Source organism: Eleutherodactylus coqui, chromosome 6, assembly GCF_035609145.1.
Source record: "Eleutherodactylus coqui strain aEleCoq1 chromosome 6, aEleCoq1.hap1, whole genome shotgun sequence".
In the NCBI taxonomy this organism is placed as follows: domain Eukaryota; kingdom Metazoa; phylum Chordata; class Amphibia; order Anura; family Eleutherodactylidae; genus Eleutherodactylus; species Eleutherodactylus coqui.
Window position 1 is genome coordinate 100,488,256 of NC_089842.1, and position 17,798 is coordinate 100,506,053.

Genomic DNA, 17,798 nt, shown 5'->3' on the forward strand with positions numbered 1-17,798 from the left:
AAAGATATCCTCTTTTGAACAATATTTTACAGTGTTAAACTACATCAAATATTGTGTAACTGTGCAAACACTTTTCACTTATCTTGTAGGGACCTTGAGTTAGGTAAAGTGTTTAATTCCATTCACACCCTAGGCTTAATTCAGAATTTAGCTTTTCTCATGCCAAAAGGAAGTGCATTGTGGGTGCTAACAGAACAGTTACACAGATCTAAATATCAGAGTTATCTATCAGAGCACTCTCTCTTAGACTGCCTACAGTCTGGCTTCCGACCTCAACACTCCACAGAAACTGCCCTTACAAGGGTATCCAATGACCTACTGACAGCCAAATCGAGGGGCGATTACTCCCTACTGATCCTCCTCGACCTCCCCGCAGCATTTGATACTGTTGACCACAAACTCCTCCTCAGTATGCTTCAGTCCATTGGCCTAAAGGACATTGCTCTCTCCTGGTTCTCCTCCTACCTATCTGACCAATCTTTCAGCATCTCCTTTGCTGGCTCTACCTCCCATCCTCTTCCCCTTGCTGTTGGGGTCCCCCAGGGTTCGGTCCTCGGCCCCCTCCTTTTCTCTATCTACAAAGCCCCTATTAGACAAACTATCAGGAGTTTTGACCTCCAATACCACCTCTATGCTGATGACACCCAGCTATACACTGCGCCTTTTCTCCAAAACATCACCGACTGTCTGTCCGCTGTCTCTAACACTATGTCCTCTCTCTACCTAAAACTAAACCTCTCTAAAACTGACTTACTGGTATTTCCACCCTCCACTAACCGACCTCATCCTGACATCTCCATCTCAATGTGTGGCGCCACCATAACTCCTAGGCAACATGCCCGCTGCCTTGAAGTCATATTCGACTCTGATCTATCATTTACCCCCTACATCCAATCTCTGGCCCGAACATGTCAGCTGCACCTCAAGAACATCACAAGAATCCACTCTTTTCTCACTGTAGACACGCTAAAAATGCTTACTGTTGCCCTCCAATCCATCCTGAATGTGGCAGCCAGGCTCATCTTCCTGTCTAGCCGCTACTCTGACGCCTCTGCCCTGTGCTGGTCAGTGCACTGGCTGCCCGTCAAATACAGAATTCAATTTAAACTCACTACCTTCATCCACAAAGCCCTCCACAGTGCAGCTCCACCCTATATTGCCTCCCTCATCTCAATCCATCACCCAGCCCTGGCTCTCTGCTCTGATAATGAAACCAGACTGAGCGCCCCTTTAATTCGAACTTCTCATTCCCGCCTCCAAGACTTCTCCAGAGCAGCACCAGTCCTCTGGAACGCACTACCAAAGGCTACCCGGGCAATCCAGGACTCGCAGAACTTCAGGCGTGCTCTAAAAATGCACCTCTTCAAGGAGGCATACCGCATTCCCTAAACAAACCTCTCTGTACTCCGCCTGATAACATGCTCCCTGACCTACTGACTGCAATCCCTGCTAGCCATCATAAACCGCTCCTGCAGTCATACCGATTCTGCTGTCACACGGCCAAATGTCTGACCATGGTCTATGTGTATAGAATCCCTCACTCTCCACCTCGCCATACCGTGCACATCTCCAGCCCCTTTACCTTCTGTATCACCTCATTAATTGTAGTATGTAAGCTTGTTGGAGCAGGACCCTCACCCCTACTGTTTCCATCAACGGATTACTATGTAACCGTGGTTCTGTAATTTTTGTCTTTCTATAGTCCCCCTGTCTATGTAAGTGCTGCAGAATATGTTGGCGCTATATAAATAAAAATTATTCTTATTATTAAATAGTAAGGTCACATGACTGACAGTGGAAATAAACTACTGACTGTTTCCATAGATAACAGGCAGAACACGGAAGGCAGTTCTGAAGATAAATAAAGAAAACTAAATCAATACATTTTTCAATGATTGGTTACATTTTTTATATATGTGAAATGTTTTTTTATAGGTGACGTAATGTATAATGTGTGTCATGTTCCCTGCATCTATGGGGGTTTTTCATGAAAATAGAATACCCCTTGTAAATCAAACTTGTACATCAAAAACCTGACACATCATGATGATTTCTAAGAGATGCTATCCTGGAGTACCTCAATGAAAATAGCTGCATAACTCGTTGGATCTTGTGTATCTGGAGTTTTCCAAAGTGTTTGATACTGTATCGCATACACGGTTGGTTTATAAAATGAGAATGCTTGGTCTGGTCGAGAATGTGTGTAAGTGGGTAAGGAACTGGCTCAGTGATAGAAAGCAGAGGGGGGTTATAAATGGTGCATACTCTGATTGGGTCACCGTCACTAGTGGGGTACCACAAGGGGGCAGTACTGAGCCCTATTCTTTTAAATATATTTATTAATGACCAGGTGTAAGGATTGCACAGTAAAATATCAACACAAGAGAGGACAGGATACGTTTGCAAATGGATCTGGATAAGTTGGGGGCTTGGGCAAAAAATGACAGATGAGATTTAACACTGATGAATGTAAGGTTATGCACTTTGGCACATATGGGAAAACACTGGGTATAACTGATGTGAAAAGGGACTTAGGAATTTTAGTTAACCATAAACATAACTGAAACAACCAGTGTCAGTCAGCTGCTGCCAAGGCAAACAGGATCATGAGGTGCATTGAAAGAGGTTATCAAAATTGTGGTTATTTAGTTTAGTAAAAAGACTGTTGATGGGCGACCTAATAACTATGTATAAATATATCAGGGGACAATACTGAGATCTCTCCATTTTATTTATACCTAAGACTGTGACAATAACAAGGGGGCATCCTCTACGTCTAGAGGAAAGACCGGCATAGAAGGAGGTTCTTTACTGTAAGAGCAGTGAGACTTTGGAACTCTCTATCTGAGGCAGTGGTGATGGCGAACTCACTAAAAGAGTAAAAGAGGGGCCTGGACACCTTTCTGGAGTGTAACAATATGACACGTTATAAGTTATAGTCACTGTTGCTTCGCAAGGGTTGTTGATCCAGAGATTATTCTGATTGCAAGATTGGAGTCTTTTTCTCATAAAACGAGGAAAATTGGCTTCTAGCTCATGTGGTTTTTTGCTTTCCTCTGGATCAACATTGGGGGTAATAGGCTGAATTGGATGGATATACTGTATGTCTTTTTTCAGCCTTGCAAGCTATGTTACTATGATAAATTGCACCGTATAGGGACACAGATATTTGTCAGCGAGTCTGTTCTGTTCAGCACTAAAGATGAGCGAGCACCAAAATGCTCGGGTGCTCGTTACTCGGGACGAAATTATCGCGATGCTCGAGGGTTCGTTTCGAGTAACGAACCCCATTGAAGTCAATGGGCGACCCGAGCATTTTTGTATATCGCCGATGCTCGCTAAGGTTTTCATTTGTGAAAATCTGGGCAATTCAAGAAAGTGATGGGAACGACACAGCAACGGATAGGGCAGGCGAGGGGCTACATGTTGGACTGCATCTCAAGTTCCCAGGTCCCACTAATAAGCCACAAGAGCGGCAAAAGTGCCCCCCCCCCCTCCCAACAACTTTTACTTCTGAAAAGCCCTCATTAGCAATGCATACCTTAGCTAAGCACCACACTACCTCCAAAAAAGCACAATCACTGCCTGCATGACACTCCGCTGCCACTTCTCCTGGGTTACATGCTGCCCAGCCCCCCCCCCCCCGCACGACCCAGTGTCCACAGCGCACACCAAAGTGTCCCTGCACAGCCTTCAGCTGCACTCATGCCACACGCTGGCCTCATAGCCACACCACCCTCATGTCTATTTGTAAGTGCGTCTGCCATGAGGAGGAACCGCAGGCACACACTGCAGAGGGTTGGCACGGCTAGGCAGCGACCCTCTTTAAAAGGGGCGGGGCGATAGCCCACAATGCTGTACAGAAGCAATGAGAAATATAATCCTGTGCCACCGCCATCAGGAGCTGCACACCTGGGCATAGCAATGGGAAACCTATGTGCCACACACTATTCATTCTGTCAAGGTGTCTGCATGCCCCAGTCAGACCGCGGTTTTTTATAAATAGTCACAGTCAGGTACAACTCCGCAATGGGAATTCCGTGTGCACCCACAGCATGGGTGGCTCCCTGGAACCCACCGGCTGTACATAAATGTATCCCATTGCAGTGCCCATCACAGCTGAGGTAACGTCCGATTAAATGCAGGTGGGCTTCGGCCAACACTGCATTCCCCAGTCACACTGGGGTTCTTTAGAAGTGGACACATGCAGTTACAACTCCCTGTGGACCCACAGCATGGGTGGGTGCCAGGAAGCCACCGGCGGTATATAAATATATCCCATTGCATTGCCCATCACAGCTGAGGTAATGTCATGTTAAATGCAGGTGGGCTTCGGCCCACACTGCATGCCCCAGTCAGACTGGGGTTCTTTAGAAGTGGACACATGCAGTTACAACTCCCTGTGGACCCACAGCATGGGTGGCTCCCTGGAACCCACCGGCGGTACATAAATATATCCCATTGCAGTGCCCAGCACAGCTGATGTAACGTCAGCTTTAATGCAGGTGGGCAAAAAATTAATTGGATTACACTGTAGGCGAGGGCCCCAAAAAATTGGTGTACCAACAGTACTAATGTACGTCAGAAAAATTGCCCATGCCCAACCAAGAGGGCAGGTGAAACCCATTAATCGCTTTGGTTAATGTGGCTTAATTGGTAACTAGGCCTGGAGGCAGCCCAGTTAAAATAAAAATTGGTTCAGGTGAAAGTTTCAACGCTTTAAAGGAGATGTCCCGAGGCAGCAAGTGGGTCTATACACTTCTGTATGGCCATAATAATGCACTTTGTAATGTACATTGTGCATTAATTATGAGCCATACAGAAGTTATAAAAAGTTTTATACTTACCTGCTCCGTTGCTGGCGTCCTCGTCTCCATGGTGCCGACTAATTTTCGCCCTCCGATGGCCAAATTAGCCGCGCTTGCGCAGTCCGGGTCTTCTCCTCTTCTCTATGGGGCTCCGTGTAGCTCCGTGTAGCTCCGCCCCGTCACGTGCCGATTCCAGCCAATCAGGAGGCTGGAATCGGCAATGGACCGCACAGAAGCCCTGCGGTCCATGAAGACAGAGGATCCCGGCGGCCATCTTCAGCAGGTGAGTATGAAGACGCCGGACCGCCGGGATTCAGGTAAGCGCTGTGCTGTTTGTTTTTTTAACCCCTGCATCGGGGTTGTCTCGCGCCGAACGGGGGGGGGTTTAAAAAAAAAAAACCCGTTTCGGCGCGGGACATCTCCTTTAATGATCATTGAAACGTATAAAAATTGTTTACAAAAATTATATGACTGAGCCTTGTGGGCCTAAGAAAAATTGCCCGTTCAGCGTGATTACGTCAGGTTTCAGGAGGAGGAGCAGGAGGAGGAGGATGAATATTATACACAGATTGACGAAGCTAAAAGGTCCACGTTTTTGATGGTGATAGAGAACAATGCTTCCATCCGCAGGTGCAGCCTACGTATTGTTTAGGTATCGCTGCTGTCCGCTGGTGGAGAAGAGAAGTCTGGGGAAATCCAGGCTTTGTTCATCTTGATGAGTGTAAGCCTGTCGGCACTGTCGGTTGACAGGCGGGTATGCTTATCTGTGATGATTCCCCCAGCCGCACTAAACACCCTCTCTGACAAGACGCTAGCCGCAGGACAAGCAAGCACCTCCAGGGTATGCAGCGCGAGTTCAGGCCACGTGTCCAGCTTCGACACCCAGTAGTTGTAGGGGGCAGAGGCGTCACGGAGGACGGTCGTGCGATCGGCTACGTACTCCCTCACCATCCTTTTACAGTGCTCCCGCCGACTCAGCCTTGACTGGGGAGCGGTGACACAGTCTTGCTGGGGAGCCAGAAAGCTATCAAAGGCCTTAGAGAGTGTTCCCCTGCCTGTGCTGTACATGCTACCTGATTTCTGCGCCTCCCCTGCTACCTGGCCCTCGGAAGTGCGCCTTCTGCCACTAGCGCTGTCGGATGGGAATTTTACCATCAGTTTGTCCGCCAGGGTCCTGTGGTATAGCATCACTCTCGAAACCCTTTCCTCTTCGGGTATGAGAGTGGAAAGGTTCTCCTTATACCGTGGGTCGAGCAGTGTGTACACCCAGTAATCCGTAGTGGCCAGAATGCGTGTAACGCGAGGGTCACGAGAAAGGCATCCTAACATGAAGTCAGCCATGTGTGCCAGGGTACCTGTACGCAACACATGGCTGTCTTCACTAGGAAGATCACTTTCAGGATCCTCCTCCTCCTCAGGCCATACACGCTGAAAGGATGACAGGCAAGCAGCATGGGTACCGTCAGCAGTGGGCCAAGCTGTCTCTTCCCCCTCCTCCTCATCCTCCTCATGCTCCTCCTCCTCCTCCTGAACGCGCTGAGATATAGACAGGAGGGTGCTCTGACTATCCAGCGACATACTGTCTTCCCCGCCTCTGTTTCCGAGCGCAAATCGTCTGCCTTTATGCTTTGCAGGGAACTTCTCAAGAGGCATAGCAGAGGAATGGTGACGCTAATGATTGCAGCATCGCCGCTCACCATCTGGGTAGACTCCTCAAAGTTTCCAAGGACCTGGCAGATGTCTGCCAACCAGGCCCACTCTTCTGTAAAGAATTGAGGAGGCTGATTCCCACTGCGCCGCCCATGTTGGAGTTGGTATTCCACTATAGCTCTACGCTGCTCATAGAGCCTGGCCAACATGTGGAGCGTAGAGTTCCACCGTGTGGGCACGTCGCAGAGCAGTCGGTGCACTGGCAGATGAAACCAATGTTGCAGGGTGCGCAGGGTGGCAGCGTCCGTGTGGGACTTGCGGAAATGTGCGCAGAGCCAGCGCACCTTTCCGAGCAGGTCTGAGAAGCGTGGGTAGCTTTTCAGAAAGCGCTGAACCACCAAATTAAAGATGTGGGCCAGGCATGGCACGTGCGTGAGGCTGCCGAGCTGCAGAGCCGCCACCAGGTTACGGCCGTTGTCACACACGACCATGCCCAGTTGGAGGCTCAGCGGCGCAAGCCAGCGGTCGGTCTGCTCTGTCAGACCCTGCAGCAGTTCGTGGGCCGTGTGCCTCTTCTCTCCTAAGCTGAGTAGTTTCAGCACGGCCTGCTGATGCTTGCCCACCGCTGTGCTGCCACGCCGCGCGACAGCGACTGCTGGCGACTTGCTGCTGCTGACACATCTTGATTGCGAGACAGAGGTTGCGTAGGAGGAGGAGGAGAAGGGTGGTTTAGTGGAGGAAGCATACACCGCCGCAGATACCACCACCGAGCTGGGGCCCGCAATTCTGGGGGTGGGTAGGACGTGAGCGGTCCCAGGCTCTGACTCTGTCCCAGCCTCCACTAAATTCACCCAATGTGCCGTCAGGGAGATATAGTGGCCCTGCCCGCCTGTGCTTGTCCACGTGTCCATTGTTAAGTGGACCTTGGCAGTAACCGCGTTGGTGAGGGCGCGTACAATGTTGCGGGAGACGTGGTCGTGAAGGGCTGGGACGGCACATCGGGAAAAGTAGTGGCGACTGGGAACAGAGTAGCGCGGGGCCGCCGCCGCCGCCATCATACCTTTGAAAGCCTCTGTTTCCACAACCCTATACGGCAGCATCTCCAGGCTGATAAATTTGGCTATATGCACGTTTAACGCTTGAGTGTGCGGGTGCGTGGCGGCGTATTTGCGATTGCGCTCCAACACTTGCGCTATTGACGGCTGGAGGATGCACTGAGAGACATTGCTGGATGGGGCCGAGCACAGCGGAGGTGAGGGTGTGGGTGCAGGCCAGGAGACGGTAGTGCCTGTGTCCTGAGAGGGGGGTTGGATCTCAGTGGCAGGTTGGGGCACAGGGGGAGAGGCAGCGGTGCAAACCGGAACAGCCTTCGTCCCACCTTGTGGGGTGCTTGGCCATCATATGCCTGCGCATGCTGGTGGTGGTGAGGCTGGTGGTGGTGGCTCCCCGGCTGATCTTGGCGCGACAAAGGTTGCACACCACTGTTCGTCGGTCGTCTGCACTCTCAGTGAAAAACTGCCAGACCTTTGAGCACCTCGGCCTCTGCAGGGTGGCATGGCGCGAGGGGGCGCTTTGGGAAACAGTTGGTGGATTATTCGGTCTGGCCCTGCCTCTACCCCTGGCCACCGCACTGCCTCTTCCAACCTGCCCTGCTGCTGCACTTGCCTCCCCCTCTGAAGACCTGTCCTCAGTAGGCGTAGCAAACCAGGTGGGGTCAGTCACCTCATCATCCTGCTGCTCTTCCTCCGAATCCTCTGTGCGCTCCTCCCTCGGACTTACTCCAATTACTACTACCTGAGTGATAGACAACTGTGTCTCATCGTCATCGTCCTCCTCACCCACTGAAAGCTCTTGAGACAGTTGCCGGAAGTCCCCAGCCTCATCCCCCAGACCCCGGGAACTTTCCAAAGGTTGGGCATCGGTCACGACAAACTCCTCCGGTGGGAGAGGAACCATTGCTGGCCATTCTGGGCAGGGGCCCGGGAACAGTTTCTGGGAGTCTGCCTGCTCCTCAGAATGTGTCATTGTAATGGACTGAGGAGGCTGGGAGGAAGGAGGAGCAGCAGCCAGAGGATTCAGAGTTGCAGCAGTGGACGGCGCAGAACTCTGGGTGGTCGGTAGATTGCTGGATGCACTTTCTGCCATCCACGACAGGACCTGCTCACACTGCTCATTTTCTAATAAAGGTCTACCGCATGGACCCATTAATTGTGAGATGAATGTGGGGACGCCAGAAGCGTGCCTCTTTCCTAATCCCGCAGCAGTCGGCTGCGATACACCTGGATCAGGAGCTCGGCCTGTGCCCACACCCTAACTTGGGCCTCCGCGTCCTCGGCCGCGTCCACGTCCTCTAGGCCTACCCCTACCCCTCAGCATGGTGTATTACCAGTAGTGCAGAAACAGAACGCTGTAATTAAATGTGCCGCTTATTGGCCTGTGGTTGGAGGCTGACTTTGCTTACGGAATGCACAGCAGAGGCAGGAAAGAATTTTGCGCAAGCCTGCTGTAACACTTAGCTGGCTGCGTATGAATTAGGACAACTACCCCCAGCAGAGAACCAGTACACTTGTGGACAGGAATACAGCGGTGATGTAAGAGGCAACACAGAGGCAGGAAAGAATTTTGCTCAAGCCTGCTGTAACACTTAGCTGGCTGCGTATGAATTAGGACAACTACCCCCAGCAGAGACCCAGTACACTTGTGGACAGGAATACAGCGGTGATGTAAGAGGCAACACAGAGGCAGGAAAGAATTTTGCGCAAGCCTGCTGTAACACTTAGCTGGCTGCGTATGAATTAGGAAACTACCCCCAGCAGAGACCCAGTACACTTGTGGACAGGAATACAGCGGTGATGTAAGAGGCAACACAGAGGCAGGAAAGAATTTTGCACAAGCCTGCTGTAACACTTAGCTGGCTGCGTATGAATTAGGACAACTACCCCCAGCAGAGACCCAGTACACTTGTGGACAGGAATACAGCGGTGATGTAAGAGGCAACACAGAGGCAGGAAAGAATTTTGCGCAAGTCTGCTGTAATACTTATTGGCTGCGTATGAATTAGGACAACTACCCCCAGCAGAGACCCAGTACACTGAGGACGGTCACAGGCAGCCCAAATAGATTTTTTTTCCCAAATGTTTTTGGAAAGGCCCACTGCCTATATACACTAAATATGTCTTCTGTCCCTGCCTCACCACTACTGGCTCTGGACAATGTAAAATTACTGCAGGACACAATGCTCTGCACAGCCGATATACAAAAAAAAAAAAAAAAGTGCAACACTGCAAAAAGCAGCCTCCACACTACTGCACACGGTTAGATGTGGCCCTAAGAAGGACCGTTGGGGTTCTTGAAGCCTAAAATACTCCTAACGCTCTCCCTATAGCAGCTCCGGCATCAACAGCACTTTCCCTGAACTATGTCAGAATGCATCTGTGGCGAGCCGCGGGAGGGGCCGATTTATATACTCAGGTGACACCTGATCTCGCCAGCCACTCACTGCAGGGGGGTGGTATAGGGCTTGAACATCGCAGGGGGAAGTTGTAATGCCTTCCCTGTCTTTCTATTGGCCAGAAAAGCGCGCTAACATCTCAGAGATGAAAGTGAAAGTAACTCGAACATCGCGTGGTGCTCGTCTCGAGTAATGAGCATCTCGAACACGCTAATACTCGAACGAGTATCAAGCTCGGACGAGTACGTTCGCTCATCTCTATTCAGCACACATCTGGTGTGGCCCGTATTCCTGTATTTTAATATTCTATCTGTGTCTGTTCTAGATTTCTGCAAGTTCCTATGTAATGCCATAGCTGAGTAAGTCTGCTGTTATATCTGTGCATTTACACACTGACAAGCTCTTTTTCATAGAACAGTTCATATGATATTTGAGTAGCTTCGCATTAAACCCGGAGGCACATTTTTAAATTACACTCAGTGTCTAGAATATCTAATTTTAATGACACCCGTCAAGGACAAGTGGAAAAAACAAAAAAATGCAACATGAGAACAATGTATTACAATGCTGAATTTATTTTTTGACTTATATTAACCCTTTGTCACAATTGGCAAACCAAAGATTCCCAGATGTGCATTACAACAAGTATCAAAATGGAGCTGACTTATAAAACAATGGAGCAGTGGGTATGTGCATGACAGCCAATAAGATAGCTAACTTGAAGCTCCTGGGCCCTCCAACTATAACTTCTTATTTTTAATACTGCTTATCGCTTACATGACACAGAGGCCATTGAATCCCCCAGGGCCCAAGTGCAACTGCAACAACTTGTTTAAATAAGAACTCCCCCTATCTGTTTTTACTGTAAGAAACACTCTCTGTCTTAACAGACCCACAACTGAGCCTCCTACTAGCAGAGACCACTTTATCTTTTTGCTATGTGCTTCTTTTTTTCTTTTTATGCTCTATTATGTTTAATTCAACCAAAAAGAAACAGACTTAAAAGCAGAGGTATAACTAGGCAAGTTATTGCCTGTCCACAACATAGAAAATAACTTGCTGATCAGTGTGGGTCTCACCGCTGAAACTCTGCCGATCTTAAAAATGGAAGGTCCCATGTCCCCCCTCCTCCTTACTGTGGGGTTACTGCACCCCACGCAATGAAGAGGAGACTGAGTGGAGTGCTGGTCAGAGAAACACCCTAGCACTGCATTCACTTTCAATGGGACCGCGGAGACACCCAAGCGGGTGCCACACGGCTATTTCCACCAGCCCGATTGAAATGAATAGAGCACTGACTGTGCATGTTCGGTCAGCGCTCCATTCACAGTGACATTACTGCGGGGGAAGGAGTGATCCCGGCAGTGACAGGAGACCTGTTCTCAAAATCGGTGGGGGTCTCAGCAGTAGGAACCCCACTAATCAGCAAATTACCCATTATCCTGTGGATATAGAATAACTTCCAATTGTGGTACAACCCCTGTAAGTTTGTTGACCATGACCTGTATCTAAATACCTTGGCTAAGGATACTAGAGGGCCAACAATCGCCCAAGTAATCACTAAAATAAGCAAATTATGGGTGACTTTTGTATCGTGTAAATATGGGACCCAACAGGGTAAGTTAGCGAGAAATTAAAAACTCCTGTGTGAAAGCACACGAGCAATAATCGCTGGGACAACTGTCATATGCTTACTTGCCCAACAGTCATCCCATATTAAAGAAGCCTAAAGCAGAGCGGCTTCTTAACACCCAGCATCTGCCCCACCAGACCCACACTAGCTATGGTCATGACACATGGATAATCTATTGCTTTTGAATCTCGAAGTCATGCACTGGCCTCTAGGGACCCACACTAGACAAAACACAGTCAACAGACTTTCCCTGGAGCAGTCCATTAATAATGCAACTCAATCATACATAAAAGTGAAATTCAAAGATTTGAAGAATTCTCAAGGAAGACATACCCCCTGAAGACTGCTGTAATACATTTAGGCCAGGGCTCCAGGGCAATTGCCATGTATTCATGACTATCAAAGAATCTCAAACTTTTCCAACCTGGGAAAAAGTTTCTGGCGACTTATGGCAATTGCACGGATTTCAACTATTCCAGAATAGTTATGATTAGCAGGAAACCTTTTCCCTAACAGGGAAATATTGAGGTCTAGTAAACCATTAAACTATGTTTTTACTGCAAAAGTCGCTGTGGTACCCTAACTAAAGTATTAGTGGAAAACCAACATGAAACGTAAGATGAAGAAACAGGAAAAGTGAAAACCATTATTGGAACTAATGAGGTTCACTAAAATCTTATTAGTCCCCCTCAAATATGGCTGCCGCAATAAAAACATGTTAAAAGCCCCACAGAAGAAACATGATGTGCGTGGGCGGGGGATGGTGACATGGAGTAGGGATTTAAAGGAAGGATAAATGCTGTAAGATTATCACATCTAAGTAAAGAGGAAAATATGAGGAATTAGGGAGAGGTGGAAATCTATTAGGTAATTGTTGTGGTTGTGTACAGTAAATGCAGTCTACGGAAATGATGAAGAGACAGACATATAGAGTCAGGATACTGCTATATCCCACCTACATGATTCATATTTTTCTCTTCAGACTTTATTTTTGAGGTTAATTTAAGTTGAAATAAGTAGAAGTTTATGAAGTTGATACACAAACATATATATGTATAATTTTATTTTTACAGAAATGATTAAATATTATTTGCCCAGCTATAAGAGGGCCGAGATATTAGTGACAACCATTGGTGATTGAGGGGGACCAAAGAAGAAGACATCAGTATTATGAATAGAATGGTAGGTGGGAGACCTTTTACGGATTTTCTCTCAAGTCAATTTCCATTACATTTTTACATGTTGGTGGGGGTTCACTCTCTTTTTTGATTAATTAGTCCTCTTTGGGGGGGGGGGGGGCTGATGTGAATTTGCCAAGTTTTTACTACTATACAAATGTTTATGCTATATGATTCCTATAAGGTTCATGTGGGGCCTGCAGTACTTTTCAGTAGCACATAATTGATATCACTTTTATTTTATGTTTATATGATTATTGCCCTTTTTCCTGCAGTGCCTTAGGAATATATATATATATATATATATATATATATATATATATATATATATATACACACGCATATATATATTAGCATTTACATCCCATTTCAGTTTTAGCTTTACCCTGTCTAACATCTGCACAGTCCTTCCCACACAATGTCTGGCTTTCAAACAATGTTTTTTCAATAGGAAACCCGCAAACCTTTACAATATCAAAAAGCGAGAATTCTTTATGATCGTGGGGGTTTTTTAGAGATTTTTGCCAAAAGCATGTTTTTGGGATTAAATACTTTAAGCCTTTTAAGCAATCCATAAAATGGCAGGAAATCGCATCCTCTCTTGGGTTGTTAATGGGCTTTAATTGAAGAAAAGATCTTGTACATATAATTCCTTCTCACCTTATAATATTATGTGATGTCCTAAAACACACGAGGTGTTAATCTTCATGTTCCTTATTTCCAGATACAGTACGGCTTCTGTAAAAAAGTACAGAACTAGGAGGGAGGACATTTGTGTTGTTTGTTCTTAGATAGTTAAGTAAAGTTTTCTTAAAGTAACACATAATGTTGGTGATATAAGAATGTAAAAAGAAGACAATGAGAAAGAAGAGGATATGGACACAGGAAACTGGTGTCTGGAGATGACTCATTGACTTTATGGGAGGAGTGTGGCGGGCATGCTCTGTGATTTTGTAAAAAGAACAGGAAGTGCTAACTTGTGACCATTAGCTATTGTCACAGATTTTAAGAATGCCCAAGGATGATTTTGTTTCAGGCTAAAAATTAGCGTATTCTTATGTACTTCCATCTGCTGAATTCAAAAATCACCATAAAAATGACCGATTAGCTCTTGCTTTGGAGATACAGTGGCATGTCATTTTTCTGAGTTTACATTTTTATTTTGTAGGAATTTTTTTGGGGGGGGGAGTTGTCACACCTCTTAACTGACATGACACAGCATTCTATATATGTTTCTAGGTTATAAACATAATAACTGTTGCTATGACTGAATTTTATATTGTTTCTGTGTTTCTTTTTTTCAGGATTTCTGGTTTTGGAGTGCTTTTGAAGTGTACAATTTGCTATATCAAAATGCCACAAAAATGTGTGAATTTAGTGAAGGATTTTTGTTACATTTGTGGTGAAATAACATTTTCGTCACAGAAACGCAATCATGAAGACTGCCTATCATCATTATTTTGGTATGAAGGTAGGGGACCAGGTTAAGTCATGGGCTTCACATATATGTTGCAACACTTGTTCAGTTAAACTACGAGAATGGCTGAAAAATAAAAAAAATGATCTATGGCTTTTGCTGTGCCTATGGTTTGGCGGGATTCTGCAAACCATACAGATGACCGCTATTTCTGCTTGACTCCGCCTAAAAAGGCAGGGTTATAAATGAAGAAAATGACAGCTGAGCGCTGCCTGTGATTGGTCAGAGGGCTCAGACAATCACAGGGAGCGCTGAATTCAATGAATGGCTCAGCGCTGCCTCTGATTGTCTGAGTGTTGTGACCAATCACAGGCAGCACTCAGCAGTCATTCAATGAATGGCTGAGCGCTGCCTGTGACTGGCTGAGCGCTCAGCCAATCAGACACAGCCCTTTCAGGAGGCGGGGATTTTTAAATCCCTGGCAAGAGAAGAAGCTGCAGAAGAGTGTCAGGCAAGCCAGCGACAAGACGCGCTGGAGCCACGACAACGGCAGAGAGGTGATGTTTTGGGTTTTTTTTGTACAGCAGCTAGGGATGATTTTCAGGACAGGGCATATATCACTGCGGGGGTTGCCTGCATCCCATTGCTTTCAATTGGGCCATTTGCAGTAGCACCGGCCTTATTGAAAGCAAGATGATGGCATCGCAGTCCTTTGCCACAGCTGTCACAGCTGTGGCAGGGGATTCCTTCATCCCCGCAGGAAGTCCCGTTGTCACTGAACACTGTGACAGTGCTGTCACAGTGTTCAGTGATTAGGGGACCCCCCGCTGGGAATCTTTCCGCGCAGCACGGACCTTCCCAGTGCACAGATGTCCTATCTTTTGCAGGTGTGAGTATTTTGTGCTTGTAAAAGATGGACATGTGAACACAAGATAAGAAACCAATTATTCTATTACAGGGGTCCCCAACTCGAGTCCTCAGGGACCACCAATAGGTCATGTTTTCAGGATATCCTATAGTGAGAACAACTGTGGCAGTATCTGAGGCACCGACAATAATTACATCACCTGTGCAACACTGAGGAAATCCGGGAAACATGACCTGTTGGCGGTTTCTGAGGACTGGAGTTGGGGAACCCTGTTCTATTAGACACACTCGCAAAAAAAAAAGCTTGTCTGCCTTCGCCCTTAGGGGTTAGTCACAGGAGCATAAATAGCCTGCTGTTTTCACGGCTGGCCAATATACGCTACCATCTGATCTGTTTATCCCCTTACCTCCCCTCGCCCGGCTCTCTGCCTCTCTCCTCCCCTATGCCTGTTTGCAATTAGAGGGGGGCAGAGCTAAGCCCTCCCAAGCCTCCTATTGCTGGCTGCAGACAAGGGGGGGAAGAGGGGGCGGGAGCTTAGCTGCAATCAGAGCTTAGCCCCATCCTGGTGGTCGCAGCGGGGGATGGCAGCTGTAAGTTACCACTCTGTAAGATCCCGTTCTGATTACTGCGGGCTCTGCTTCTGAGCCACCCAATAAGCAGGACCACACATGTACAGCAGGAACTACTGGTTTGATGCAGAGTAAGTCAGGAAGAGGTTAAAGGAACACTCTGGGCAAACATGACATACAAATGTATACCTAGTGCAGGGCCTAAGGCATGATATAGAGATTAAAAACACCCAAGAGCAAATCCTTGTGTCATGTGCCTCCAACTCAGAACCAGCATAAGATATATCACAGGGTTCTGCTTTGCTTGGAGTGTTACGTGAAAAATTATAGAAACCTTTTAAAAAGACATGTTTATGTTTCTGCATTTTATTTTTGGCAAATCATATCTGACACCTTAATGCTACTTCTGCGCCTTTAAATGTCAATCTGTTTTCAGCTAATAACAGGAAATAGGTGAAAAGCTGACAAGGAACTATCATCCATCTTGCTTTGTTCCTCAAAGGGTTGAATGGTTCTTCTGGGTGTACTTGTTTAACTTGTCACAAATTATTTAGTGTTTATTTGTTGTACCAAGAAAGCAAAACCTTCTTGAATCTTTCTCTCATCACCTCATGGTGACCTCTCCTCCGGCACATTTGCAGCTTTCCTGAAAAACAAAATAGACAAAGTTTATTGTAACTTATTGATACAATCAAAGTTGTGATCATAGTGGAAAAGGGCATTTTGTAGCATTTAGTGTTGGGTGCTAGAAGGGACCTTTAAATATAGGCAGTGAACTAAACCTTTACTTTGGGTTTACAGCTCCGTCATAACTGGGAATTTTTTTTCAGACATCCCAAAACTTTTCCCATCAGTCAACAGAACTTGTTTCTAAAAATTGTTTTGCCACCATAACAATAGCAGCAATAATAGAAAAGTGAAATAATGTTATTCATCGCAGCTAAGAAAACATCATAAAGTTGAAAGCACTGAAAAAAAGCAAACAAGTGCATGAACACCAAAATGCCCTTATAATAAAGAGACATGCAAACTACAGCCATTCAGAATGAGACGTGAATCATTTATATTGTAGCAAAAAGAGGGCTCACCAGCAGAATTATGAAAAAATAAATGATTGAATTTCATCCAAATATACAAAAAAATATTATTAATAAGATATTATAATCCAAAAGACTCCAATTTTAACCGTAAATTGTTGATCCTTCAAATGCATCATAAATGCATTATTATTAATAATTTAGCTGTGAAATATATTCAAAAATTCAACTCAATACCAAAAAATAAATACAAGTGCATCAAAAATTGCCTGAATAAATATCCTAAACTAAGAAAGAATGAATAATGTGACATCTAATGTACACAAATACATCATACCAAAAATAGCCACAAATCATAATTTCAAATGGGAACGCTGCCAGGGAGCCCAAAATATAGAAAATAGAAGAAAAAGGCTTTAGAGTGAAACCCCACCTGTATCGCTTCCTAGGAGGATCTTGACATAATAGTACGAATTGTGGCGGTGGAATGAAAAAAAACTTTGTTTAAAAAGGAATGAAAAGGTAAATGAAAAGTTGTGAGTGCATATATATTCACCCCCTTTGCTATGAAACTCCTAAATAAGGTCTGGTCCAACCAATTAACTTCAGAAGTCACATAATTAGTTGAATAAGATCCCCCTGTGTGTAAACAAAGTGTGCTGTCATGTGTCACATGATGTCAGTATGAATACACATTTTCTGAAAAGGCATCAAGTCTGCAACACTACTACGCAAGCAACGTGAAGACCAAGGAGCTCCCCAAATAGGTCAGAGACAAAGTTGTAGAGAAGTATACATCAGGTTTCGGTTATATAACAATATCCCAAACTTTGAAAATCTCATAGAGCACCATTAAATTCATTATGCAAATAGGGAAGAGGGAACAATACCTCTGCAGCGCCACCTATTGGAAGGCAGTATTCCTTCAAGTGAATGTTAGACTCTTTATACAAGCCTTATAACAATAACTGGGAATTGAAAACCAAGCCAAAATCCATAGACAGACAACCGTTTTGGGAGTTTGACCCTCATCAGTGTGCAGTAGGATCCTGGCTTGGCTAGTGAGAGGCCTATGATGTGGGTCAGGAGGGGTATCGTCTTAAGGAGAACACCTAGAAGGTGAGTGAGAAGACTTATAAGGCTAACCATGCTCCTCTCTGGAATATTCAAATAAGGAAGATGGAACA